A 27,947-nucleotide genomic window follows, 5' to 3' on the forward strand; every position below is an offset into this window, starting at 1 on the left:
TGACTTTGCATTTTGTCCTGACCCTCCAATTCTTGGCGATTTCCCAGGTGCTAATTTCCCAGCCTTTTGAGATCTCATTTTGCACTCTCGACCTCAACTCATTTCCCTGGCCTCTGACCTACTGCTACGTTAACACTTATAACTCTGTGCTCTGCTTTTCTGGCCCAAACTACTTGCCTCGTCCTCACAACCTTCTCGTTGTGAAGTAGGACAGGCAGAGCCACTTTCTCGCTAGGGCTCAAATAACTTTGTAGAAAATCTTGCTCTCAACCTTAGTGGCACTCAGAGATAGCAGGAAGAAAAGATAAAACTAAAGAGTTTTCTATGTGTGTGTGGTTTTTTTCAAGATTTACGGACAACTAGTCTGGAACTATTTAGTGCCGAGACAAAGAAATATACTGTGTTTTACTGTCTGAGGATAAGAATGTTTTGTTTTGTTTACCACAATATTAACTGTGCTCTTTTGAATGCTATCAATGCCATCAGGAATATCTAAAGAATGTCATTGTGTCCTGTTTAATCAGACTACAAACAGTTTGACCACAACCAAAATGGTTAATATACAGATGTGTTGGTACTTAATACGGAAAGCATCAATTATCTGGAAATTTCACACTTCTGGGCAACTTCCTCTTTCTCCTAAATATGATCAATATGTGCAGTTACTGTAATACAAGTAGATGAAGTAGAGCACTTGGAAAGTAGTCTTTTCGATAACTTCAAAATTAACCCAATTTGCCTCAATAGTCCTGGTGAAAATCCTTTGAAAATGCATTAGTCCATTCTTGTCCTGCACATGGAACCTTTGAAAATAATCGACTTTTTGTTTTATAACTCAAAATCTTACTGGACCACAAGACTATCTGAACATCAGTTTTCACTTAACTAGAATACAGATATGAAAGGCACAGGAGTTGCTTTGAATGTTTTTTGATTTTTTAAAAAATTTCATGATGACACTTTATTTTTCTATCCTTGATGTCATTTTCTGACAAGCTAAGTGCAGACAATGTACAGTTAGTTGAGGTTCCTGCTATTTTCCAGTGTGATTAATCAAGGTTTTGCTATAAAATAATCAATTTTTCATGCATAGAGACATCTCTAATTTAGCCTTATTTTTTTTTACAGGGTTGGAGGGAAAATGTGAGCCCATACATTTATCTGAAATACAATTAGAATAATGGAAACATCTATATATTCTTAGCATTAAAGACTGTAAAATGGACAATTAAAAGCTATCCCAGCCAGGGCTTCCCTGGTGGTGCAGTGGTTGAGAATCTGCCTGCCAATGCAGGGGACACGGGTTCGAGCCCTGGTCTGGGAAGATCCCACATGCCGCGGAGCAACTAGGCCCGTGAGCCACAATTACTGAGCCTGCACGTCTGGAGCCTGTGCTCCGCAAGAAGAGAGGCCGTGACAGTGAAAGGCCTGCGCACCGTGATGAAGAGTGGCCCCCGCTTGCCACAACTGGAGAAAGCCCTCGCACAAGAAACGAAGACCCAACACAGCCATAAATAAATTAAAATTAAAAAAAAAAAAAAGCTATCCCAGATTAATACTATTAAAATGTCATGAGTAATATAGGCCTGGCCATCTGATTTATCATTCATCATTACTATACAACTTACTCAGAGGCTATGTAATGAGGAGGGAAGCTAAATTAACACAGCTATGGATTCTTATGTAGAGGAGAAAAAAAGCTCTCAGATTAGACTGCTTCTCGGTAAGGATTTCAACTGTCTCATATGTGATTTATCAGAATGGTAGCTTGGGGTTCTGTTCAGCATAGGCTATGTCAATAGCAGCTGCAGAAGTGCGAATGGCCAGTCTTGAAGGTTACGATGCTACGAAGAAATTGTTTGGTAGAAAGTGTACAGGGTTGAACTGGTTGCACACGTCCAACTGGTAACTGCTTTACCTGATTTTTTCAGGCAAAAGTTCTGGGAATTATTATATATGTAGTTGTGTGAAATGGCAAAACTCTGGATCTAAAACTAATCAATTGAAATAACTCCTTTTGAAGTACACATGCAGAGAACCGTGGGAATTCTTGAATCAGGCAACACTGAGAATTGTATTTAACACAGTAGGGCACCCAAACCTTTGAGGTCAGCTTGTTAGGTTTTATTCTGTGAGAACCTAGGGACGCCAAGGAGAGGGTCCACACAGAACTGTACTTAGGGTGTGTGGCCTGGACAGGGCATGGGGGCTGTCATGGGTTGTCATGCATTGACCACCCACGTTTCAACCAAAGTTAACTCCGCTTGTATCTATGCCAGTGGTTCTGAGCACGCTCCGCAACACCTGGAAAAGCTTGTAAAATCAGAACGCTGTGTCCCAGCCCCAAATTTGCTGATTCAGTAGATCCGGGGTGGGTTGGGAGAATTTGCCTATCTGACAAGTTCCAAGATGCCGTGGATCTGGGGACCACACTTTGAAAGCCACCCAATTCTATTGTATATCTTGGGTCACCTGATAAGAGTTTATTTGAAGAAAGCATTCTAAACCTAAAAAGATCAAGCTATAAGTTAAAAATGTTGGAAACACTCATATTAGTAAAGTCTCTCTAGCATGCCTATTTTCCCTTTTTATACCCTTTCCCTGAAGTCCCTGGTACTTGAACACTTCTGGCTGCCAAAGACACCCAGGTGTGCAAACCAGTTTATTCAGCCTTATTTACTTGTGTTCTTCTTCCATCTTCCCTCCCATCCTCCCTCCTTCCCTCCTCATGTAGTCACAACTTAATATACTGTAGACACCAGGCTAGGAGATATGCATTTTAATAAGACTAAGCCCTTGAGATGTTTGTAATTTGAAATGTAAACTCAGCACCTGATGACCAGCATGAGAGGTACTTCAACAGAACTTTCCTCATACTGTTTGCCAAGGAATAATTAATTTTTCCTAGGAGTGTGAATAAATGTTTCATTTGAGAGATAATATTTGAAGTGATTCTTAAAGAATGAGTAGAATTTTCTTCCAGTCAGGGAAAAAAATGGTGTTTCAGGGGAGGAAAATGACTTCCAGAGAATATGCTTAGAAATTTCTGAACATCTGACAGAGCTGGAAGGAGGTAAGGAAAATAGAGCTTGCTGGAGACATTGTGTTCTCGCCGTATTGACATAGTGGGTTGCCACTTAAGGAAGACTGAAGCCCTGTGAGGGCTGGGATGGTGATTCAAAATCTTTCTTAAATGTGTTCCCCATAGCCAGGCTCTTCCCTGGCCTAACCCCATAGAAATTCAGATTTATTTGTCTGTGGTGGAGCTTAGCCCCAGGGCTTTGATGAAGCTCCCCAGGTTACTTTAACATGCAGCCACTATGAAATCCCTCTTGATTGTGAACTATTTTATAAGCACTCATATTGGGTGACACATATGGAGAGCTGAACAGAGTTTGCTGTCCAGTATTCTTACTAGGTGTAAACACCTTTTGTCTATTTAAATGCATGTGCTTCCCCCCTTCGACTTCAACTGTTGCCAACCAAACCACCTTGGATCATGACTGTGGTTCCCCAGAGTCTCCAAGGCCCTCCTCACGGATGAGTGCCTGTCTAATTACGCTAGACACCTACCTTCCTTTGCCTTTTTCTGAACCAACATACCTTCGTATTGTGTATGTAATGCCTCTCTTAGATCATAAACCTTCTTCCTACCAAATGTTTTTTTTTTTCCCTTTCTTCCTTGCATCCTCACAACCTATCTTGACTCCTGCCACATGGGAAATACTCAATAAATATTAACTTCAATCAATGCTAAAAGGGGAAAAAAGGGCACACAAAAGACATAAAGAATACAGTTGGAAAATGAAAGGAAGAATATTGAATGCATGTTTGGGATATGTTATTTCTTCAGAGCCTTGAACATCCTGCATTCTTCCTTGCCTTGTCACCCTCTGCCACGCAGCTCCCCTTTGTCTGACAGTTGGCTCCACCGTCATCCTGCCACCTTGGCTCAGCAGGGTGGAGAGGACCTTGTGATTATATCCTACTAGGGACTCCCCTCCCCCAACACAGTTTTCACCAGTCACTAAACTTTGTTTGTTTACTTCATTGCACTTACCAGGACCCATCATTTGTTTCCTTATTTATAGTCTTACTTCCATTAGATTTTAAGCGCCAAGACGTCAGAAACCAGATCACAAATATTGCAAGCATTTCCTAGTCCACTGTTAGGTACCCAGAGGAGGGGATTCAATCAGTATTTGTGGAATGAATGAATGAGTAAATGAGTGAATGAATGGAAGAGAAGAGTCTGGACACTAATACAGATTCATTTCCCAGTCCTGCTAACTCAAATAAGATTTCTCCAATATATTTATTTAAACAATGTTAACACTTTAGCAGCAAAAACATTCAATTAGTGAGCTATTTCACATTTAAAAAAAGATACATCTGCGTTAAATGACCTAATTCAAACTCAAAGAGTCACATGGATGTTTTTAAGTTTTTCCTATATACCCAATCTCTTTTTTGCAAAAAAAGTTGTATAATTTACTAACACGAAATTTAACCATCGATTTAAATAGTCACTTTGTTTACTGGACCATTTATTTTGCACTCAAATCAGAATCCTAGTTTATATTTGAAAAACACGCTTTCAACTGTTATTTTATTTCATAATCCCATAAAGATATTGTTCTTATCTGTAGGATACTGACAGCCTGGTTAATTGCTTCAAAATCAGTCCTGAGAAAAACGCCATCTCTATACAAGGGAGCAGGCTACCTTGGCCCCAAGCAGATCTTCCTAACCCAGGCAGCAAATCTGAATCATCCAGGGAGCTTTTAAAAAGAATAGAGATGCCGGGCTCCACCCTCTGAGATTTGAATTTCATTGATTTGGCGTCGAACCAAGGGATTTCTACGATCTTGAATGCTCCCAGGTGATTTTCCTGTGCAGCCAAGGTTGAGAATCAATGATTTAAAGAAAGAAAAATAACTATGCTCAAGCCGAGAATGGACTGCTTGCTCTCCAGAGTTTGAGAATTGCCCTGACATTCAAATCAATCGAGCCATTATACACAAAAGGCAGAGGAATTACTGCTACTTGTACTCTTGGTGCTGGCAAGCTGCACGGGCAATGGATATGAAAGACTCGAGCTGGACACCTGTTAAGTCTGGTGATCGGCTCAGGACAGGAACTGGCTGTGAGCAGAACAAATGGTCACCCATCCAAGTCCGGCCACCTGTCTCACTGGTCCTTAAATCTCTGTGCTAAGCCCCTGCCCATGTCCTTCTCCATCCCTCAAATGTCCCTCCCCTCTCCTGCTATTAACAACCTGTCTCTCCTCCTGGAGCCAAACAAACCCACGATGCTCCAATGGAACCACCACAGGGCAGCTCTAGAGCCTTCCCCATTCTATACTCTGAACTATATACGTTTTTTAAAATCTTGAACTGAGAAACTACTATGCGCTAAGTGTGCCACTAATCATTTCATGTATTACTTCCTGTAGTCCTCATAATCACTTTTTGGCCCATCTATACTTTGCCTTATACTGCATTTAACATGTTCAATCTTTTTCTCAAGATTTTTAAAAAATCTTTTCCTCAAGATTACAAGTTCTTCAAGGTCAAGTACAATACAAAATATTTCATCGTATTAAGTCACAAGGCTAAGAGATGAAAAAGGAAGGAAGAGAAGGAAAATTGTTATGAAGAGAGTCCCTATAAGATATAAAGTGATATCTTATTTGTCTCATGATCATCTTTGAAGATTTGATTTATTTTCTCCATCACATAGATGTAAAACTGAGGCTCAGAGAGGTTACCTAACTAGCCTAAGGTAGGATAGAATTTGAACTCAATTTAATCATTTAATTAGTTGCTCATGGTAGAGGGAATGTTAGCCTGGTATTTGAGGTGAGAGTGTGCTGGCAAGCTTAAGACTTACTGTCTTTTTAGTGGGGCTACCAATTAATCGCCCACTTCTGTTTCCAGAGGAAGGATAGCCATTAGCTCATCATTCCTGGTTCCTTTCTATTTCTTCATTTCCTGCTTTCTTTGGGAGTGAAGACTGATTTACCTGACAGATGGAACTTAGCTGGCTTACCTCTGGCCTTCTCTCCTCTCCTTTTCTTCAGGAGCTAGCTGCCTGCAGGGAACCTCCATTCCACTCTGCTTCTCCACACGATCAGTTTTCCGGGGCAGGTCCCCATCAGGGGATGCTTGTGGAGTTTAGCACTGCCTGTGAATGGGTGCACACATCTGTCTAATTCTGGGGCTCAGCCTTAAGAAAGCCATAGTTGACTTACCCCTATGTCATATCCTTCAATATCAGCTTCGTTAGCGAAAGTAACATTCTAGCTTCCTTTCCTGTCTTTTCTTAATTCGTGGACAATGTTAAGCAAGTAAAACAGGGTGTCTTTTAATTTGATCCCTTAAAACAGTGGTTCTCTAAGTGTGGTCAGGGACCAGCAGCTTTAGTAACATCTGGGAACTCTGTAGAAATACAAGCTCTCGGTCCCCACCCCAAACCAACAACCTGTGCTTTAACAGCCCTCCAGGGGATTCTGATGCCTGCAAAAGATGAGAAGCTCTGCTATGAATAGGCCCTTGAGCGCTGTCTCTTTAAGCTCTGTGATGGTAGGTAACAAAGCGATGTTCTTTACTGTGCAACTGCAGGCAGGTACAAGTGGGCGTAGGATGATTGTAGAGTTGGCACCGATGGCACAGACTGAGAGATGATGGTAGCTAGAGATATGCCATCTATCAGTATTTTCATTCAGGCTCAGAGCAGAGTGGTTGCATGATTGTATTTTGCTTTGTTTTGTTTTCGTTTTCTTCCCTATTGCTATAGCATTTCAGTGTCTAAAAGGTTGAGAGGCTTTCTTTTTCTTTCTACATTACAGATGGCTGAACAGTAAGAAGATCATTATCTTTCCATCGGCAACCCTGAAATTGCTAAAAGAGGAGGAGGGACCAGCACATGCTCTGGGGAAGGGGCGGCGACCCATCCTTCAGTCACAGCTGAATTCAGTTGCGAGCAGCATAGGCTAAGGCTGTTGTTCTCAACCTGTGGATCCCAAAACATCAGCATCATTTGGGAACACCTTAAAAAATGCAAATTCCCGGCCTTGCCCCAGACTGTTGAATCACAAACTCTGGAGGTAGGATCCAGCAGCCTGAGTTTGAACAAACCTGTCAGGTAGTTCGGATTCAAACTCATATTTGAGAACCACTGCTGGGTCCTCGCTACTCCTGGCATGGTTTGACACCACAGTACGGGCATCACCTGGGAGCCTGTTAGAAATTCAGATCTCAGGCCCCATGCCAGACCTCCTGACCTATCCACAGCCTGCATTTTAACAAAACCCCTAGGTGACTGGAAAGCGCATGAAAGTTTTAGAAGCAGTGGTGTAGAATCAAGGATGCAAATGCCGAATCATGGAACAGGAGAAGCGAACGGGATTTTAATGAGGTTTTCAGCCTAAGCCGCAAACACTGAAGTTACCAGCTGAGGGGTGAGGCGGGACTAAGGCTGGGAGCCTAGGGTGCCTGTTTCTATCTAGTAGCTCCCACTACCTCCTGCTAGCTCATCGGTCACCCCTGCTGTGTTAGTCACTTGCTTGGGTCTAGACCACTGCCTGGGACTTACTGAATCTCCATCCACTGCATGAACCTTCACTAGCTACTTTTTTTTAGATCTGCATTGAATTTTCAAACAAGCTTCTTTTGGAATTCTTCTCACAGCAGGGCAGGCCTCCCTAGATGTCCACAGAAGGTCATTTCTCAGCCCAAAGAGGTAGCAGCCTAGGATCAATGAGGACCAATTCAACACTGAGCATTTAAACGTGTGGCTGCAGTGTGGAGTCGCAGAAATTGGAAAAAGGTCAGGTAGCAAGTACCAGCTTTGTAACTAGCAAAAGCACTTGTTCATATGTGGCATTTCACAGAACCCGCAGGCTGTGTTTGATTAGTTATTAAAATTATGGTCGGCCAGTAGGGAGAATCATGATAATTGGTATAGGTCATAGATAATCAAAAGTGTCTCTCCCAGGGGGACGAAACCTATTAAAATTCCTTATTTAAATCTCTTGGCCATTTCCACATTCTGCTCACGTGCAAAATGACTTGTCCCGATCTCGGTCTCCAAGGAAGAAAGCAAACATCCTCCATTGTTCTTTGTTTTGTGCTAATTAACGTTTCCAGGAGGATTGACTTAGATGCAGCTCTGCGGACCCCCAAAGCATTCCATTCAACTTCCAGATCGTAGCTTTATCTCATTAAAGAATTAGCTTTTAATATGCAGAATGCTGAGATTATTTCAACTGGTGTTTCCAAAACTTGTAATCACACACACAAATAAGCCTCAGCCTTAGGGCACCAGTGTTGAGGGGAGAAAATGCTTTGGTGAAGGGACAATCCCTTATTTCTAGGCTTAGCCTGTGCTTTGGAATAATGCGCCTTCTATTCCTGAAAGACAGCCAGCCACCAAAGACTAATTTGGTGGAATTGGTGAGCTGGCATTGACCCAAATGGCTCTGAAACCTGGTGGCGCATTGGAATCACCTGGGGAGGTGTTAAAACCATTAATGCCTGCCTGTCCTCCCAAAATACTGATTCATCTGGTCTGAGGTGGAGCCTAGTCGTCTGTTTTTTTTTTAGACAGCTTCCCAAATTCTGGTGTCATTGTGTAGATTATTTTCCTCTTCTCCATTCAGCCTCCCCCATGCTTTCTTTGCCTTCATCACATCTGCGTCTTAGACTACCTGACTTCTGATCTTTCTCCCATTACTTTCATTACAAACTTCCTTTGCTGCTCTACCCACCCAATTTCTTTCAAACACTTTAAGCTAAAATGATAAAAAAAAAAAGCATATTTGATACAAAACACGGAAAAGCATAAAGGAAAAAAAAACTGAAAAATAACAGATTACCCTACCCCCGAAGGATAATAACTGAGAACAATTTTATGTATGTCTCTCTATATATGTTTCCTTTACTAAAATTTGTCATACTAAATATATTTCTTTGTACCTTCTTTTTTTCCCTAGCACAACAGTATGTATTCATGCCAAATAATGATGATTTTACCACAAGCATGTTGAACGACTGAAGGTGTGCCATCCTTGTATGCACCGTGATTTAGTATATTAATTCCTTGTTCTTTGGTGTTGATGTATCTTTAATAGGTTTGCTTATAAAAACAGTGCTGGGACTAGTGTCTCTATTTATACATCAATGCAATCTTGTACATCTTGCATTTCTTCACCACAAGTAAAGGGTCAGTGGTCATGAGGCAGAGAAGACACTGGTAGAAACAAATACAACAGTCCATTTTTTCTGGAAGCTGAGTCTTCAAAAAGACATGGTTTGAATGCCAAGGTCTCCTGCTCAGATTGGAAAATTCCCATTGTCCTAACTGGAGAATTTTAGATGTCCAAGGTGCCTATTTCTCACAAGACCCATCAAGTGAAAAGCATTTTGCAAGCAGTTTCTGTCTCTTTATAGCTGTGCTTCCCAAACTATCCTGGTAAGGGCCAGCTTTTTGCTTGTTTCATTTTGTTTTACATCCAATTTTTCATGGATATATACTTTTGTAAAATAGTATAAAAATGAATTTCTAGAAAAATGAAATAAAAATGAAATACAAGGCCCCTTTTTTTTTATTACTAGATTCAAGAGTCATAAAATTTCTTTGACAAATTGCCATAAATAGTCTAAGAGCTTACTCTTAATCTCTGCACTCAATTTCATAGCAGGCCAGTAACTAACAGCTTACAGCTCAGCACTGATGGACCCTAATTTGAGTGGCACTGGTTGAGAGCAAATTCTCCAGGAGATGCATTAGCCAAACAAGATAATCCGGTGTTTGAGTGGGGGGAAAAAGTTTCCCTAGCAAAGCTGTGATGGAAGTGCAAAGTCAAAGTAAGTATTTTGAGTAACAGTGGAAAATCCAAGCGAGACATAGTAGTCATGAACGACACAAAAAACATACAAGGCTGGGAAGTTCACGATCTGCAGTTGCAGTGATCCAGAGAAGAGAGCACAGACTCTGACCAAGGATGCATGCAAACTCATACAGCGTTCCACATTTTTCCAAAAATGTTCTATTTCTTGACCTAGCAATGATTTTATGGATTTTCACCTTAGAATCATTTCTTAAAATGTACTTATAAATTTTATGTAGTTCTGTCCATATATCCTATAATTTAAAAATGCTACACAAGGACTTCCCTGGTGGCGCAGTGGTTAAGAATTTGCCTGCCAATGCAGGGGACACAGGTTCGATTCCTGGTCCGGGAAAATCCCACATGCCGCGGAGCAACTAAGCCCACGTGCCACTACTACTGAGCCCGCGCTCTAGAGCCCACAAGCCACAACTACTGAGCCCATGTGCCACAACTACTGAGCCAGTGTGCCACAACTACTGAGCCCACGTGCTGCAACTACTGAAGCCCGCACACCTAGAGCCTGTGCTCCACAACAAGAGAAGCCACCGCAATAAGAAGCCCGCGTGCCACAATGAAGAGTAGCCCCCACTCGCCGCAACCAGAGGAACCCTGTGCGCAGCAGTGAAGACCCAACACAGCCAAAAATAAATAAATTAATTTTAAAAAATGCTACGTGTACACCTATATGCCAATGCTTGCTATGAGGCTGTAAATGACAAGTACTTCTACATCCACATAATTGAATGCAGCTAAGTGATGCAAAATGTACATTGTAGGTGACTGGTACATTCATATTCAAAAAGTATAGTATTTGTGTCTAAAATTCCTTTCAACAGCCCTTAAATAAAGGTTCTCATACTTATCAGCCTTACAAAGGATAAAGGACTGATAAAAACAAAGGCAGACCAAAGACTCATTCTTACTTGTGAAGGACATAGTTTATTATTCTTAAAGGGAAGTTGCCAGGTAAGATGCATCCTAAAGGAATAATGCTGGGTGTGTGTGACTAACAGCTAAACGCCAGGGAGTGGGGATGGGAAAGTGTGTTCTTATGACCCTCCCACCATCCCTCTCATATTTATATCTCAGTTGCTTAATGAGAGAAAGAGGGAACACCCCTTCACTTAACCTTCACCCTGTGATGGCATAACAAATCATTCGAAACTATTTACTACTTATTTTTTACACTTTTTAATTGAAGAACAATTGACCTACAACACTTTGGTAGTCCCAGGTGCATAACATAGTGGTTTGATATTTCTATACATTACAGAATGGTCAGCAGGATAAGTCTAGTTACCCTCTGTCAACATACAAAGATATTACAATATTATTGAGTATATTCCCCATGTTGTAATTTCATCTCAGTGACTCATTTATTTCGTACCTCTTAATTTCCCTCATCTATTTCACTCATCCCTGAGCCCTCACTCCTCTGGCAGCCACCTGTTTGTTCACTGTATCCATGAGTCTGTTTCTGTTTTGTTACGTTTGTTCACTCGCTTTGATTTTTAGATTCCACATATAAGTGAAATCAGATGGAATTTGTCTTTTTTTGTCTGATTTATTTTACTTATCATAATACCCTCTAGGTCCATCCATGTTGCCTCACAGTAAGACTTCAATCTTTTTCATGGCTGAGTAATACACCATTATATATGTATACCACATCTTCTTTATCCATCCATCTATCAACGGACACTTAGGTTGCTTCCATATCTTGGCAATTTTAAATAATGCTGCCATGAATATAGGGGTCCATATATCTTTTCAAGTTACTGTTTTTATTTTCTTTGGAAAAATTCCACCCAGAAGTGGAAATGCTGGATCATATGGCCTCATAACTAACTATATGATATTTAGATAATGTATTCTCACTAAGAATATATACATGTATGTATATAAACACATATAGATTGTGATTAGCCTAGGAAGTCTCTTTTATGTTACAACTTGAGTTTCAGGAACAATGTTTCATCGGTGAGTTCAGCTTTGCTTTTCTGATTTTTACCCATTTTATGTTTAAATGATGAGGGGGCATGAAGCAGCTGGAGAAAGATAAGGGCACCTTTTTTTTTAATGACCCTAATACACGTTCCCATTTTCATTCTGTCATTGGAAAACTCCTAGAGCAGTTTGCTTTGCTTCCTTGTTCAAAGTTCTAAACAGAAATGTCTCTCCTGGCTCCTTTGGGGTTTGCTCTTCAAATACAGAAAAGGTGGGTAGAAGCTCTGGACACTTTCTCTAGCATCATTCTCACGCCCGTCCTCCACAGCTTTCTGGAAGCCTTTGTCTTCTCTGCACTCAGACCAGGCTCCAGAGACATGAAGTTCGGTCTCACAGGCTTCTCTCTCCTGAGGAGAGATTGCTCATGGCTACATTCTGTAGTTATGGGCAGATCATTTATCCATTTGGGGCTTTAGTTCCCTCATTTCTCTGACTAACTTTTAAATTCTCTTTTAAAATTGTTAAATATGTATGTATGTATATATATGTGTGTGTAATATATACACACACATATATATACATATATATATGTATATCGATTTTTCTGCCCTAGGAGCAGAGGAAGGAAGGAAAAAAAGAAAGACTGATAACAGGGTCAGAGCAAAAGAATGAGTGAATTAAATGTACTTGGCTCAGCAGAAATAGAACCCAGTGGATAAAGCCAAAGAAGACTCTGCTCTTTGAACCCCTGGGACATCTATTGAGCTGTGTGTCACTACGGTTATTTTTACTGGCATTTCATAAGACATTTGAGCAAAGGATCAGAACAAGAGAAAATAGAATGAGAGGCGGGAAAGAGAAAAGAAATAGACACTGGGGAAGAGAGACAGTTGTCCAGTTCTCTTTGGTCAATTTCCTGCTGGTGAGAAATAAAGGGAGAGAAATAAAGAAAAGGAAAGATAAAGGGAGAGTGCAGAGGGAGACCGCACAGAAGTCGTCACAGAACTGACAGCCGGCACGTTGTCAGGGGCTCTCCACCCTGCTAGTCACCGGTGAGGAGTCCACAGTGCTTCTAAACCAAGGATTGCAAACCAATTGCTTTGAGAGACCAATGGATAATATAAATTAAGTGATGCTGGCTCAGCATGAGACAAGAAGGAATGATAGAAACTGTGTGAAAAGAAAAGCATATTTCCCACGTGAAGAGATGAGATGGGGCTTCCCTGGTGGCGCAGTGGCTGAGAATCTGCCTGCCAATGCAGGGGACATGGGTTCGAGCCCTGGTCTGGGAAGATCCCACATGTCGCGGAGCAACTAGGCCCGTGAGCCACAACTACTGAGCCTGCGCGTCTGGAGCTTGTGCTCCGCAACAAGAGAGGCCGCGACAGTGAGAGGCCCACGCACCACGATGAAGAGGGGCCCCCGCTTGCCACAACTAGAGAAAGCCCTCGCACAGAAACGAAGACCCAACACAGCCAAAAATAAATAAATAAATAAAAATAATAAAAATAAAGGAATTCCTTTAAAAAAAAAAAAAAGAGATGAGATGACCACCAACCGGCTGCAGGGATCACCTGAATAGCTAGGTCAGCAAGCCCAGTGTTACCACATCTTCTGATAGTTCAAGAAAAACCCCATATCAGAATACTGATTTTCATTCTGATTTTCAAAACATTATTTAGTTTCTGTGGACACTTGTCTTTGTCACTAACCATAAAGGAAAAGGGAAAGCAGGACAGAAAAATAGAAATTAATCCTCACATTAATTCTCCTTCCATAGAGTCAATATTGGCTTCTGTTGTTTTCATTTGTTTTTCATATATGGACATTTGCTTATGGAGATTTAAAAATTCCTAAAGGGAAGTCACCATGCCATACATTTCTTTATGTTCTATACGCACTCACCTACACAGACTACAGTTCAGGTCTGATTAAAACATTCTGTGATTGAATTAAAATAATCTGGTCATGCGTTCCTTTTCTTCTCCTCTCCCTAGTGGAACAAAACCAAATCCATTATTGCATAGTTTTATGTGGCAGCCTTTGGTCAAGAAAGTAGAAAACGCTGGTATGAAGCAGATGTATCCTTCCTCCATGTTTTTCTTTTAAAAATGCAGATTCCCAAGCCTCTAATTCAAGTCTTTGAAATTTCAGAAACTGTTTCCAATACACCCCAAAAAGGAATAGCAAGGTGAGCTAATTCCATTTCTGAAATTTACCTCAATACCAGACATTCTCGATCAGGGGGTCAGCAAATGTTTTCTGTAAAGCTCCAGAGAGTGACTATTTTAGGTTTTGGAGCCATATGGTTGAGCTGCTTAACTCTGCCCTAGTAGCACAAAAGCAACTAGAGACAAAATGATGAGAGTGACTGTTCCAAAATAACTGTACAGAAACAGGCAGCCACAGTTTGTCCATCCCTCCCCTACATGAAAAATCTTTTTCTTTCTTTTGGCCGCCCCATGCGGCTTGCGGGATCTTAGTTCCCCGACCAGGGATTGAACCCCGGCCCTTGGCAGTGAAGAAAGCCCGGAGTCCTAACCACTGGACGGCCAGGGAATTCCCAAGAAACATCTTTTCTTAGCCCGCATTCTCTGGATAACTGCTTCTATTTCAAATTTATTTTCCAGTGTAGACAGTTCTCTTTAACATTTTCTCCTACTTCCTGCTCAGAACTGCCCCTTCTTGATCACTGCGTGCCAATCTTAGGACAGGCCGTTCCCACTGCTGATACTTGCAAATCATGACTTCTTCCAACACCAGGTTCAATTACAATTCAGTCTTCACTGATTTTGTCTCTATTTCTGTCACCTCCCATGCCTCCAATATACTCTACTTAGATACACTAACATGTTTTTGCAAGTGAAGCTATCAATTTGTCACTCTGTTCAAACATCTTCTTTGACTCTCTGTTGCCTATAGAGATGTTCAGACTCGAAAGCAAGCATGACGGTCATCAGACCTCTCCAACTCAGGTCAATTGTCAATCTCTGTGTATCCTATGCTCAGTCAACCCGTAATCTTTACACTGTTCTGTGCTTTGATTGAGCCAGTCCATCTATGGACCCTAAACTCTGGTTAAATGTCAGTTTGCTTCAAGGCCAGTTCAAACGCTACAATCTCCAGGAAGCATCCTAGGTTCCCCTTGGCCAGAGGCAGCCTTTCCTCCATCTGTAGTTTAAAACTCGGTGTCTTGCATAGACTATTTATTACCTTCAGTCTTAAACTACCTGAGGACAAGATCAAAATTCTATCACCACCACCACCAAGACCTAGACCAGCAATCCTACTCACAGGAGACATCATTATCAAAAGCTAGTATTTATCAAGCACCTTCTATATGGTACAATAAAACTTCATGTTTTACACATAAGTATGAAATCATTTAATCCTTACAACCACATTTTTACAGATGAGCAAACCAAAATGATTGTATAGTATTTATTTTATAGATGAGGAAGCAGACACAGAGAGGTTACATGACTAGTTGGTTGCCGGGCTGACACCCAAACCCACCAGGAAAGCTTAGGAGCCTGAACTCTTAGCTTCTGCACTGGACCATCTCTCAGTACACTTTCACAGGATTTACATATTGCAGAATTTGGAATATATCTTGGTTCTTTTCACTTAGAGAGGTTGTAATAATTGCATCTATGCTTTAATGACATCTCCTTGGTCAGAATTATGATGTTTTTGATATTGAGTGCATTTGTTCAGAAACAAAACCCCCAGAAATAGAATTATTGCTGAAAACTACAATGTGTTCTACTTGATTATTACTAAAATAGTTATTTTTCCTCCAAGATTTAAAAATCCCCCCTTGCCTGTTTTTACCCCTATTCTTAACAAGTAAAATTAAAATTTTCCATTTTCACCCAATCATCAGGTTTAGATATAAAAAACAAAAACTTTTAAATATTAAAGCAAATTTCACTCTTCTGTGGTCCTCTCCTGTTCATCTATAAACTCACAGCATGGTATTATTGCTCTTTTTCTGAAGAGGGGTAGGGAATCACTAGTAAGTATCCTAAGAAGCCATCTATAATATAAACATGGGTTGGATTTTCCCATGTTTCTCAAATCAAATATGCTGAGGTTTCTGGCAATAGTAACTCATCTGTATTTGATGTATCATGCTTTGGCATAGACACCACAAGAGCAAGCTTCAAAGTAAAATCCACTTGAAGAATCAGCGCGCTTACCTTGATCTGTGTGTCACTGGACTGAGTAAGTCGGGTTTCAGATATTTTTTCAAGGGCCAAAAGAATCTTACCCTTTGGTGGTGGCTAGATCTCTCTTTTCCTTCCCTACCCTTTGGCCTTGGCTGCTTATACCTCAGATTCTCCTTTTATACTCCAGTATGTACATAGAGGGGTCCAGAATTAATCATGGGTGAGAAGCGGACGCTGACCAGGAGTGTATCAGTTTCCCAAGGCTGCTGTAACAAAGGAGCACACGCTGAGTGGCTTAAAACAAGAGAAATTTATTCTCACACAATTCTGGAGGAGAAATGTCCAAAAACAAGGTTCTGCAGTGCAATACTCTTCTTCCAGCCTCTAGTGGGGGTCATTCCTTGTCTCTTCCTCTTCCTGGTGGCCTGGTTGTCCTTGGCTTATGGAAGCATAACTCCCATCTCTGCCTCTGTCTTCACATGACCATCTTCTCCCTGTGTGTCTCTGTCTTCACCTGGTGTTCTCCTCTTTTCATAAGAACACGAGTCATGTTTGATTCAGGTACACCCTAATCAAGTTGAACTTGATTGCATCTTCAAAGACTCTATTTCCCAATAAGGTCTCATTAACAGGTATTGGGAATTGTGATTTCAACATACTTTTTATATTCGTGGGTGGTGGCACAATTCAACATATAACAAAGGTTTAGATACCTCTCTCTGCTTTTTTCCTGCTCCCATAGGCCAAGGTGAGGAACAGAGGCTGGGCTGTCCTTCAGGAATTTTAAGGAAGAGACCCTAGTCATCACTACTCCTTTCCCCTTGACACTCTCTCTTATAGCCTTCAACTCCAGGGCTGCTCTGCACCTCTGTTTCTCTCCTGGCCTTTGCCACTGCCCAGAAATCACCTTGGACTGCAAGAATAATTATGGAAAGGGACTCAGATTATCCTTTTTCCTTCTGATAGCTCAATGCTCCTCTATTGTGCTAGGATTAGGTAAAAAATGCTGGGAAGTAGCTTCTGTTGGTAGACAGAGGAGTACAGGCTTTATGATCTAGGAAAATTGGATTCCTATCCAAATCCTCTATTTATAAGCTCAATAATTCTTCCCTATTTGAGTTTCAGGTTCTTTACAACATAAAAATAAAGATGAGATCACATTATAGAATTATGGTAATGATAAAAAATGTCACAATATACAAAGCACTTGGTATCCAGATATCCCTTAGCAACTTAACTTTTTAATTTGAAACTCTGAACATTTTTTTTAATTTGAATTATGCAAGATGATCAGATTCTGTGGTGTCATGGAGTCTTATGTAGGACTAGCCCATGAAGGAAATGAGCTTTATGTTTAAACAACTGACCTTGGACCAGACTTTTGGAAAACAACCTGATTGCTCCTTTGATAAAGGTTCAAATTAATTTATGGCAGGCCTATTACCATAGTCTGTCTCTGCCTGTAACATCATGCCTTCAAAAATATGCTGTACTTCCCTTAAATCTATCATTTAGCTTATTTGGGTGTAGGCAATAGAAATGTATTCTAGCTTAAGAGGGAAAAATAAATTTACTGGAAGGAAGAGGGTAGCCCACAGAATCAGAGGATTTGTTGAACAACGAGATCATAGAAAGGATAGGAACGCGGTATCACTGAATATTTAGGCAGCAAGAAGTGATGTACAACCAAGCCCTCATGACGGTTAAATAACCTGGTACCATTTTGGCTCAAGACACATATTTTGAGAAGAGATAGTCTGACTGAGCTAGCCCCTCCCACCCCTTCTCCAAGGAATGCAGGACCTGAGTTTGACGGTCTCAATAGAACTGCATGAACTGGAGAAGTGCTCCAAAAGACAACCTAAGTGTTTTCTCTAGAGGAACGTAAATGAATGCCTGGCAGGTAAAAGGGCAGATGTCTACTATGCTGTCATTTTAAGAACGGAGAGTTACCTTGACTTTCAATTGTCATTCATACAATTAATCGTTTGTATCAACTGAATGAATGATGGCTTCCCTTGTTCCTAAGAGGACTTATGAGTAGGTGGGAAAGGGAGTGAAAGGGATGTTAGGAAAGAGGATTTTTAGGTTTATACCTAAGGGATGTTTAGATTTACACCAAAATCTGTCAAAGAATTTCTCCCCTGAATATCCCTTTATTTTGATTAGTGTACATTTTCCTAACATACAAAAAAACCTTTTACAGCGTGGCAACCATTTATCAGATGCCAACAAAGGATTAAGTTACTTTGATGTTTTAGTCCTGCTGACAAACTGAGATCCTGAAACCTCAAACTAGGAAAACAGGGAAACTAAACAGGGGGTGAGTTGCAGAGGAGACTGTATTTCTAAGGACAGGAGAAATGTATACCTCTGTCTTGCGTTGGGATAGGTGACAGCTTCGGGGGTGAGTTCCTGGGTTTCCACAAGACACCCTGAGCATCTCACACATGTGGAAGGAAGACCAGACTCAGAGGAGAAGAGAAAAAAAAAAATAGTGGAGAGATTCCGGGCAATTATCACAAGCACTGATGAGTCTGTGCCTCCCCATCAGAGGCCATGGATGTGTGCTTCATGGATATAGTATCCACAAAAGGGCCAGGTGTTACTGGGCAGTTACCTGTCCTTTTCCTTATCCATCTTAGTCCATCTCAAATGTTCTACCCCACATCTTTGCTCTCTTCATTTCTCAGATAAGGAAACAGAGGTTCAGGAAAATGAACTCATCCCTATGTCCATACAGATAAGCAGCTGTTGAACAGAGAGTCTTACCCAAATCATCTAGCTCAAGTTCCCCTTTTAACCCTGTGCTGTGTAACCATACTCTTCCCAGTCTTTATTTTTTCCACTAAGGGTAGAATGAACAGTTTGTCCCTTATTAAGTCATTGAAGCAATCAGCTGAGAAGCTATGTGTTTTGGGGGTGTACCATAGCAGTGAGAGGTGGGGTAGCAGGTAAGGAGCTTCCCAGCCTTCTTACAACCATCCAGGTAGGCAGCCTTCTCATACATGAGCAAAGCTCTTTAGCTACGATTGCTGTTTTAATTCTTACTATGTGCCATGCACTTTGTTGAGTGCTTTTACACATTTTATCTCATTATATTCTCACAACATCTTTGTCAGGTAAATAAAGCAATCTGTGTCCTATAGCTAAGGACATAGGCTTAAGTGTCTTGCCCAAGGTCACATAGCTAGTCCTTGACAGGGCTGAGAGCAGAACCCATGTCACTTGATTCCTAGTCTCATGCCTTTAGCACTGCCCCATGCTGTCCTTTGGGGCTTCAGTAATTGCAAGTCACCATGTGAGTTTCTTGGAAGCCGGTCTTCTGAAACAAGAACACACTGATCTCAGGATTTCCTGAGATAGGAATAAGGATGCCTCTTATTGATTCTATCTCTCCACTGTTTCTCCTTGAAGTCTTACAGAATTCCTTTTCCATCAAGTTTTCTTTACAAATAGGGCTCAGGAAAGGCTGGAGGGATGTTTGTCTGTCAGGCAGATTTCTCTCTACTGCAGAAATGTTAGCCTTTTCACAGACCACTGGATCCTTCCTTAGAAACTTGTAGTAAACTAAAAGATGTGTTCTGGGACCAGACTGATGGAGGAGACACCTGTGCACATTCTTAAATCAGACCCAAGTTCAAATCACAGCTCAAGTCCCTCCACCTAGGTCAGGTGAGGACAAGATCTTACTGAAATTTCCCTGCTCCATAGAGACTTGTCTGACTAAATGCCCATGAGTTGAGTTAGGTAAGCAGGAAACAACTAACATCTAGCATATCATAAGCACCTATCCTAGTCACCACTATGAGCAGAAAATAATACTCTTTTGCTTTATTTTTTCAGTTTGCAACAGTTCCTAAAGACCATAACCATTTCTTTTCTACTATTTCCAATTTATTTCACATTTCTTGCTTTTGCTAATCGCTGTAGATGGAAACAATTATGAAAAGGTATGTTCATACAGGTTTCCATGTTTTTCGTAATACTTAACATAATAACTGTGCATGTAGCGAGAGCTCAGCAAACACTTAATGATGGGAAGATTGACTCACTAGATAGTCATCCAGTCTGAGTTATTGCTAAATATAACCCTGAAAATTCTGGAAGAGTCTCTCAAGGCCAGACTCTTTCTAAACCATGACATGAATCTAGGTGATCAGAAACATAGGGAAACCATTAAAATGTTTAGGCTTTATTTTCTCAGTTTGCACCATGTATCACATTAGCCAAAAGCAAGAGGAAAACTGGATGATCTTTGCAAATCATTTAAGTTCCCACTTCTGTCCAGCTAAAATAAGGGGGAGAGTAAGCTTGACTCAAATTATCGCCTTGGCTGGTTTTGGAAATTTCATTATCCCAATAATTAACTGCAAAGTTCTCTGGTGTTGTAGACTTTGTCTTTCATGAAATCAAACATTCAATTTCATTTTCTTTTTCTGAGTAGTACCCAATTAATTGGCACCATTAAAATATGTTCAACTGACTATTTGACTTTTGCCTGGATGTTTTGTCCTGTATAATGTTCATTCATTCATTCACTCATTCATTAATTCATTCATCCATTCGTCAGGTGTTTATTGAAGAGTGAAAATAAGTGAGGTACCAGGCTAGGCAGTGGAGACACAGGAAAATGTAACTGTTTTTGCACTTGTGATATTCAAAATTTGGCCGAACACATAGACAGACTTACTATAATATTATGTAATTGGGAGGAGGCATAATCATGCTTATAGTAGGAAGAGGAAACCAGGGGAAGGAGGTGTGTGATATTGCTTAGAGAGGAGATAGTTGAAAATGCAAAATCCTAGAGGAAGTAGGAAACGATGGAGTTCTGGGAATAGTTGAAGGAAATTTGGGAAGGACCTGAGATATTTCTTCCCACACTGTAGGGGAGAAATAAGTATATGGGTAGAACTAGAACGGTTTTGGGAGGTAGCTATATATGTGGGAGTAAACCTCGAGAAAATCCCCTCTTAAAGTCTTAAGGGCCCCTAATAAACTCTCTAGTTAATGATTTCTCATCTATCTTATAAAAACTAATTAACAAACTGTAACTTGTGAGTCATATTTGTGTGCTCCTTTCTCAGAAACTCAGATTTTATATTTGGCAACTCAAATGCCTAGAGAGTTCCCCTTGGAAGGTCTCATGAAAGATTATGAAAGAACCAGGATATTTCTCCCTTTGATGGTGATGCCAATTTATAAGTAAAATCCTCTGTAACCCTCACAAAAAGCTGATTTGCTTGAATGTTAATAATAATTTTTTAAAAAACCTCAGAAGCAGAGGGACGGAACCAATGATCATCGGTATGTTTTTTACCTCTTAGAATAGAGAAGAAGAAACAGTGAAAACTGTCTGAAAGATTTTTACATTATCTGGAGTCTTGAACCTTTTGGATCCTTGCTTATTCTAAGGATTCCAAAATAGGGCTAGCCCAGTGGAAAAAAATTCATCCCTGCCTTTTGCAAGCACTGAAAACTCTCTGGTCTCCAAGCTTGGAAATGTGATCAAACTGGAGGTCATCACTGTAACAGTTCTATATTTTTTTCTGGGCTCTTTTTCTTTTGGTGGTGTTGTTTTGGGATAACAATAAACATGAATGCAATGATGAACTTTTATGGACTGACTTGTGTCTTTTCAAAATCCATATGTGGAAACCCTAACCTCTAGTGCCTCAGATTGTGACTCTATTTGGAGACTGGGCCTTTGAGGGGGTAATTAAGTTAAAACGAGACTGTTAGGGTGGGTCCTAAGCCAATCTGACTGGTGTCCTTAGAAGAGGAAGCGATACCAGGGACAGGAATGCACAGAGAAAAGGCCATGTGAGGACAAAGGGAGAAGACAGCCATCTACAGGCCAAGGAGAGAGGCCACAGAAGAAACCAGACCTGCCGACATTGATGTTGGACTTCCATCCTCCAGAAATGTGAGAACATAAATTTCTGTTGTTTAAGCCACACAGTCTATGGTATCTTGTTATGATGTTATGACAGCTCTAGCAAAGTAATGCGTGTGCCATGCCACAAAGATCAGGATTTCTATCTGCTCCAAATAATAGCAAGAATTGAGAGGGACGTGTGGACACAGGGCAGGAAGGGGAGGGTGAGACGAATTGGGAGATTAGGAGTGACATATATACATTACCCTGCATAAATTAGATAGCTAGCGGGAACATGTTATACAGCACAGGAAGCTCAGCTCGGTGCTCTGTGACGACATAGATGGATGGGGAGGTGGAGGGGAGGGGTGGGAGGGAGGTCCAAGAAGGAGGGGATATAGGTATACATATAGCTGATTCACGTCACTGTACAGCAGAAACTAACACAACATTGTAAAGCAATTATACTCCAATAAAAATAAAATAAATATTTTCAAAGATCTTCTTAGACATTTTCCTGTGATAATCCTTCCCGCATCTGAGAAGAAACTGGCTAAATAAACTAATATTCCTAAAGTGTGGCACCACAAGGCTTTGTCCACTTTATCCATTTATTTAATAATTTATATAAGTTCTGTCTATGAAAGGAAGTGGAAGCACACAGATCTTTCTCTGGAATGATGATTTGGCTACTCCATAGCAATTCTATGTGGAAAGAGCAAAAGCTAGCCTTTCTGGCCCTAAAGGAGAAAATAAAAGTTGTTACCAGATGTCATTACTATCAATTACCTAAAATATAAAGGAGAGGTTCAGACAGCCTCCTGCAATTTCTGCTGAAAGGAGTGACCACATCGTATCTGCAAGGCTCTACCATGGATGTACTTTATTTCCTCTCCCTATCGGTCCCTCCTGAGGCTGGAAGTCTTATCAGCTCAGACATCTGAAACAAAAGAACAAAACTGCTCTAGCAAAAGGCTGAGAAACCGTGGCTGGAAACAGATGCTATTATTTGATATTACTATGAGTAAGAAATAAAGAGATCTTCTTCACTGACTTCTGTCTCTTCTTACTATGTTCTAAATGTTTTGATAAAGAGCCAGTTAATTCATTTGAACCTGGCAAACAGAAGGACATTATTACTAATCTTAGCCAAAGATCCAAAACTAAGTAGGAACTGTAAACAACCACTGAGGTTGAGGAGAGATGGAACAGCACAGTGTCTGTGGAGGAGTGGAGAAGGTTTGAGATGGTTGTTATGAAGCAAAAGAGATGGGGCCAGAAAACAAGTGAAAAGACTGTCAAACTGAAGAGGGTCCAAGTGAAGTGGGGAGCAAAATTTGTAGTGACTCTGAGGCAACCTTAAGACTTTCCCACCACCTACCTTTAAGCAATCACCAAGACTTGCCCTTTCTACTGTCTTAATAGCTCTCCAGTGTGTGGCCTTCTCTGCTTTCCAGCTGCCACTAACTAGTTCAGGCCATCTTCTCCTCTAGGGTGGAGGCAGTGGTCCAGCAGGTAAGAGCCCAAACTGAGTTCATATCCTGATTGTAACACTTACCAGCTGTGTGACCTTGGGCAAGTTACTTAAACTTCCTAACAGTAATTTTTCTTATCTGGGCAATGAGGATACTACTAGTATAACCTACCTTACAGCATTATTATAAAGATTAAATAGAATTGATATAAAATTCTTGGCAGATAAACTGTTATTATTCTTATCATATAGGACTGTACTGAAAAAGAAATGAAACAAGAAAAATTAAGACATTCTTCCTTCAAGCTTTGCCTCTTTTCAATCCATAGTATATCCTGTAGCCAGAATGAGCTTTCTAAAATACAGATTATATTGAGTCACTCTTCTACTTAAAACCGTTAACTGGCTCACCATCAACATAAATAATGAACTTCTTGATAATGTAAACAAAATCCTTCTTGACCTGGCTCCAGCTTAAGTCTCTAACATGATCTTTCCCATTTCATTCTCCCCTATTCTCTCTACTTTGTGCAGGAGCCATATTAATCCATTTGGTTCATCAAATTTTTTGTGTTCTTCCTTCCTTTTGAAATTTAACAACTGCCACTGACTTTGCTGCAAACCCTTCTCCTTCCGTCTCCCATTCCCTTAGCCTAGGACTCAGTGCAGAGACTACTTCCTTGAGGGAGCCTTCCCTGGCCTCAGTATGAAGGTCAGCTGTCCCTCTAAGGCACCATGGCCCACTCCCTCCCCCCTCACTGCATGTCCCACGCTGCTGACTTGTGGTTGCCTGTTACACTGGCTGCTGCTTTCTCTGTTGGAATGTAAACTTCAGGAGGGCTAGGACCAAGCACTCTGGCATTCCAAGGTTCTGGCACCGAGGAACACTCAACCATGATATCTATTATTAGGAAGAGTAGCACTACAGTGCTGTTAATCAGTGACAAAAAAGACAAAGGACCGGGGAATTCCCTGGAGGTCCAATTGTTAGGACTCTGAGCTTTCACTGCTGAGGGCACGGGTTCAATCCCTGGTGAGGGATCTAAGATCCCGAAAGCCAAGTGGCATGACCAAAAAAAAAAAAACCCACAAAAGATGAAAAGACAAATACTGTAGGAGTTCACTCATATGTGGAATCTAAAAACAAACAAACAAAATAAAACAAAAACAAAGTCATAGATACAGAGGTCAGACTAGTGGTTACCAGAGGGGGAGGGAGTTTGGGGTGGGGGTGGGGTGGGTGAGTGAAACACGTGAAGGAGGCCATCTGTATGATGATGGATGCTTACTAGACATGTGGTGGTGACCACTTTGTACACGGATGTCAAATTATGATGTAGGACACCTGAAACTTACATAATAAAACACATACATAAATAAAAAGACAAAGGTATTCTTGGAAACTTGATTGTCCTTACCTAAATCCAAAGAAATGATATTAAGATACCTCAAAAAAGAAAGTGTCGACTGTGGAGGGAAGTTGAGCATAGAACATGGAAAAACCAGTCAGAGAAGCGGAATACACTCTGCTCAGAGGTAATAATGCTGCGACTCGAAAACTCAATTAGCAGGTTTGTCTCACAAGTCTATCTTCACGGTGGAGATGGGGGCATTAGGATGCTAAACTCCTCAGCTAATTTTTTATGATTTGATATTATGTTCCCCAAGCACATTTCTAATTTTAATTTAACTCTCCCTTGGATTCTCCAAGACTAGGTACGTACATGCGGATCACCTAACAGACTCTCTGGCTGGCTCTTTACTTCTGCTGCACACAGCAAATTGGAAAAAAAAAAAAAAAATTGGCATGGTAGGTGATATTGATGTGAACTTCTTGTGGGTTTGGTTAAAAAGAGACTGTGTCTGAGGGACTGATCAAGTCTGGATGCCATGCCAAAATGAACTTCATGGATCTGTGAAGTTAAGATGGAGCCTTGGACGTTTGTGGCCACAGCAGAGGACTGTCCTTGCGGCCCCCTGAGGCGGCCAGCCACCGTTTTGGGTGTTTTGTCTGCGGTCTTGCTCTCTGTGGTTGGGTTATTTTACCTAATGGAATAACGGTCCCATTATGTGCCATCTACTGTAAAACCACGCAATTAATTAATAAAACAGAAACGAATTTTTCCGAACTAGATTTTAGTCGATCCCCATTAAAAAGGCAAAATTACTTCTTCCCAGAGTCTTTATGCTTTTTAAGTGTAATTGACTTTTCACCTCCAGCTTTTTTTTTTTTTTTTTTGGACCGTCAGCTTGCATTATACTTTTATTATGCATTTGTTCTCTCTGAGAACAATTAAAAATCATTTTCAAAATTTTCTTTCTCATTGTATTGAGGAATAAGTTGTAAGCATTTCTGATAGAGAAAATTACTTTAAACATAGTTATTTTTTCTGAAGATTTCCATGCTATTGGAAAGTAGGCAGAAATTCAAATGATGTGAGGGAAAAACCTCGTATCTTCCTACATTTCTCACTGATTGTTCCAGCCCATTTTTAGGGGATTGCTTTCTTTCAGGTTATCTTTTTATGCCCACCCTTATTATTCAAGCTTACTTATGGTTAAAGCTATACATAAGACCACATAATTGGTCAATCCTACAGCAAGGTATCGTTGGAGGACTTGCTCCACATTTTGAAACATGACTGATAACAGCAGTCTCAACACCAACACCTTCAGTTCTCAAAGTTGAGTGTACACCAGAATCACCCAGAAGGCTTAGAAAACCCAGATTTCTGGACCCTACGCCTAGAACTTCTGATCAGTTGGTCTGAGGCAGGGCTGGAAAATTAGCATTTCTTACAAATTACTAGGTGATTTTGATGCTGCAGATCTGGGGACCATACTTTGGGCCTTTATTTTTTTATGTCTAACGGAAAGAAATTTAGTCAAAGGCCCAAAACCGTCCAGAGCCTCCTTCTTCGTTCTGTTAAGCTTCTGGCTCTACTGCATCCTTGGAGGTGAAAGCTCTCCAAAACTGGGTCCCTATTTCAAAGCCCCAAATGTGCCTGGAGGCTTTAGGGGTGCATTTCACCAACAATTATTTCATGTTTAGCAATAATCTTCTCGCTGCTGCTTATAAACTACAGCATGGCTTATTCTCTCTGCAGGTTTCCTTGGAGCTGTCGTCTAAGTCTGTTCAGTAAGCAGTGCTGCCACCTTCTGGTTTTCAATTGAAAACACATATTAAAAAGTTTTGCTCCTTGAATGTATTCAAATACTCAGCAAATATTTATTTTAACGTTCTTTGCTTCATGAATTCCTTTTCTCCCTTGGGTTTCTTATTTCAAATGCCTCTTATTGTTTCTTGTTAGCACATTTCTAGGCAAAACGTATTTTGTAATTATAGCCACTCAGGATTTTGTAAACTCTATCCCAGTGAAACTTCCCTCCCTTTATAGGTACGGAGTCATGTGTCAAAAATACTGAACTTACAAAATTTCTTGTGAGTGATTTGATTTCCAAAGACTGTTTCAAAAAAGACTTCCAAATTCCAGGGCACAAAGTCTTTTTGTAAAACTCATTTAAAAAAAATCCCTTGGTTGTAGTGATTCATAGCCAACTAACAGAGATTTTTGCCTCAAAACGCCTCCCCCCATATCTGGTATTTTATAAAACCCAACTATATTGAATAAAAACTGGGAGTGTGTTTTCCTTCAGATGCAGTAATAAACTATTAGAGCTTGTTGGAAGTAAAGAGAACCTAATCTAATCCAATGCCATGATTTTACCACATAGAGAAAGGTCAAATGCTAATTCAAGGTCATGCATACTTAGAAATAGAGCACCTTCAAACACAGTTCACTTCTCTGGACAGACCTGGGTGACAGGATTCCAAAGGCCATCTCTGAAACATTTTTTTGTCCAAGAGAATGGGGCACGATAACTGCCCAAGCCTGGGTCATACACCCACACTTGTGACCAAGGGTCAAGATGTCTAACGAAGTGGGGGGAAAGTCATGCTTTGGGAACAACGGAGGCCCAGGATAAAGTAGCTCTCCTGAGTTCACACAACTAGAAAAAGGCATTGGTGGGGCTCAGACTAGGTTTTGACTCCAAAGCCCCGGAGCTTTCAAAATTCTTCCACTGCCCTGGCTTAGGAGCATAGGTGGAGCGTAAACACATGTTCCTGAGGGGAAAGTGATGATGCATCACTGCATCTGCATCTTCTGCATCACCTGCATCTTCTCACGACTCTTCCAGTGTGATCAGGGCACCCTGATCTCCCCCACTGCTTGCCTCCCACCTCTGCACTCCTCCCCTTTGGTTCACTGTTAGCCAGTAAGTCTATCAAGAGTCCAGTGAGAGCTAAGCCTGTTCCACTTTCAAGAAGAGGGTGGAGAAGAGGGAAAGAAGACTGAAGATGAAAGAGTGACTCCTATTATATAATTGTCACTTCCCTATTAGCACAAACTAGCTCTTTTGGTGATGGGCAAATGAAACTCTATGTCTCAGTTTCACCATCTGAAACTGGATGTTAGACTTTCCTCAGAGGATTGATGTGATGATTAAATGAGGTTTGTATCTTTTCAGATTAGGGTTTTTGTTTTCTTTGGATATATATACCCAAGAGTGGAATTG

General features: G+C 40.8%; 1 long non-coding RNA gene across 1 annotated transcript; it reads left to right on the forward strand.

Annotated features, from left to right (window-relative positions):
• The first annotated feature begins 14,642 nt into the window (after positions 1-14,642).
• LOC309662793 lies at positions 14,643-26,578 on the forward strand. Its single transcript, XR_014264969.1, has 2 exons — positions 14,643-21,943; positions 26,477-26,578. It is a non-coding gene; the product is annotated as an uncharacterized lncRNA (long non-coding RNA).
• Positions 26,579-27,947: the final 1,369 nt, after the last annotated feature.

Source organism: Balaenoptera physalus (assembly GCF_965194825.1).
Source record: "Balaenoptera physalus genome assembly, chromosome: 6".
NCBI classification, from domain to species: Eukaryota; Metazoa; Chordata; class Mammalia; order Artiodactyla; family Balaenopteridae; genus Balaenoptera; species Balaenoptera physalus.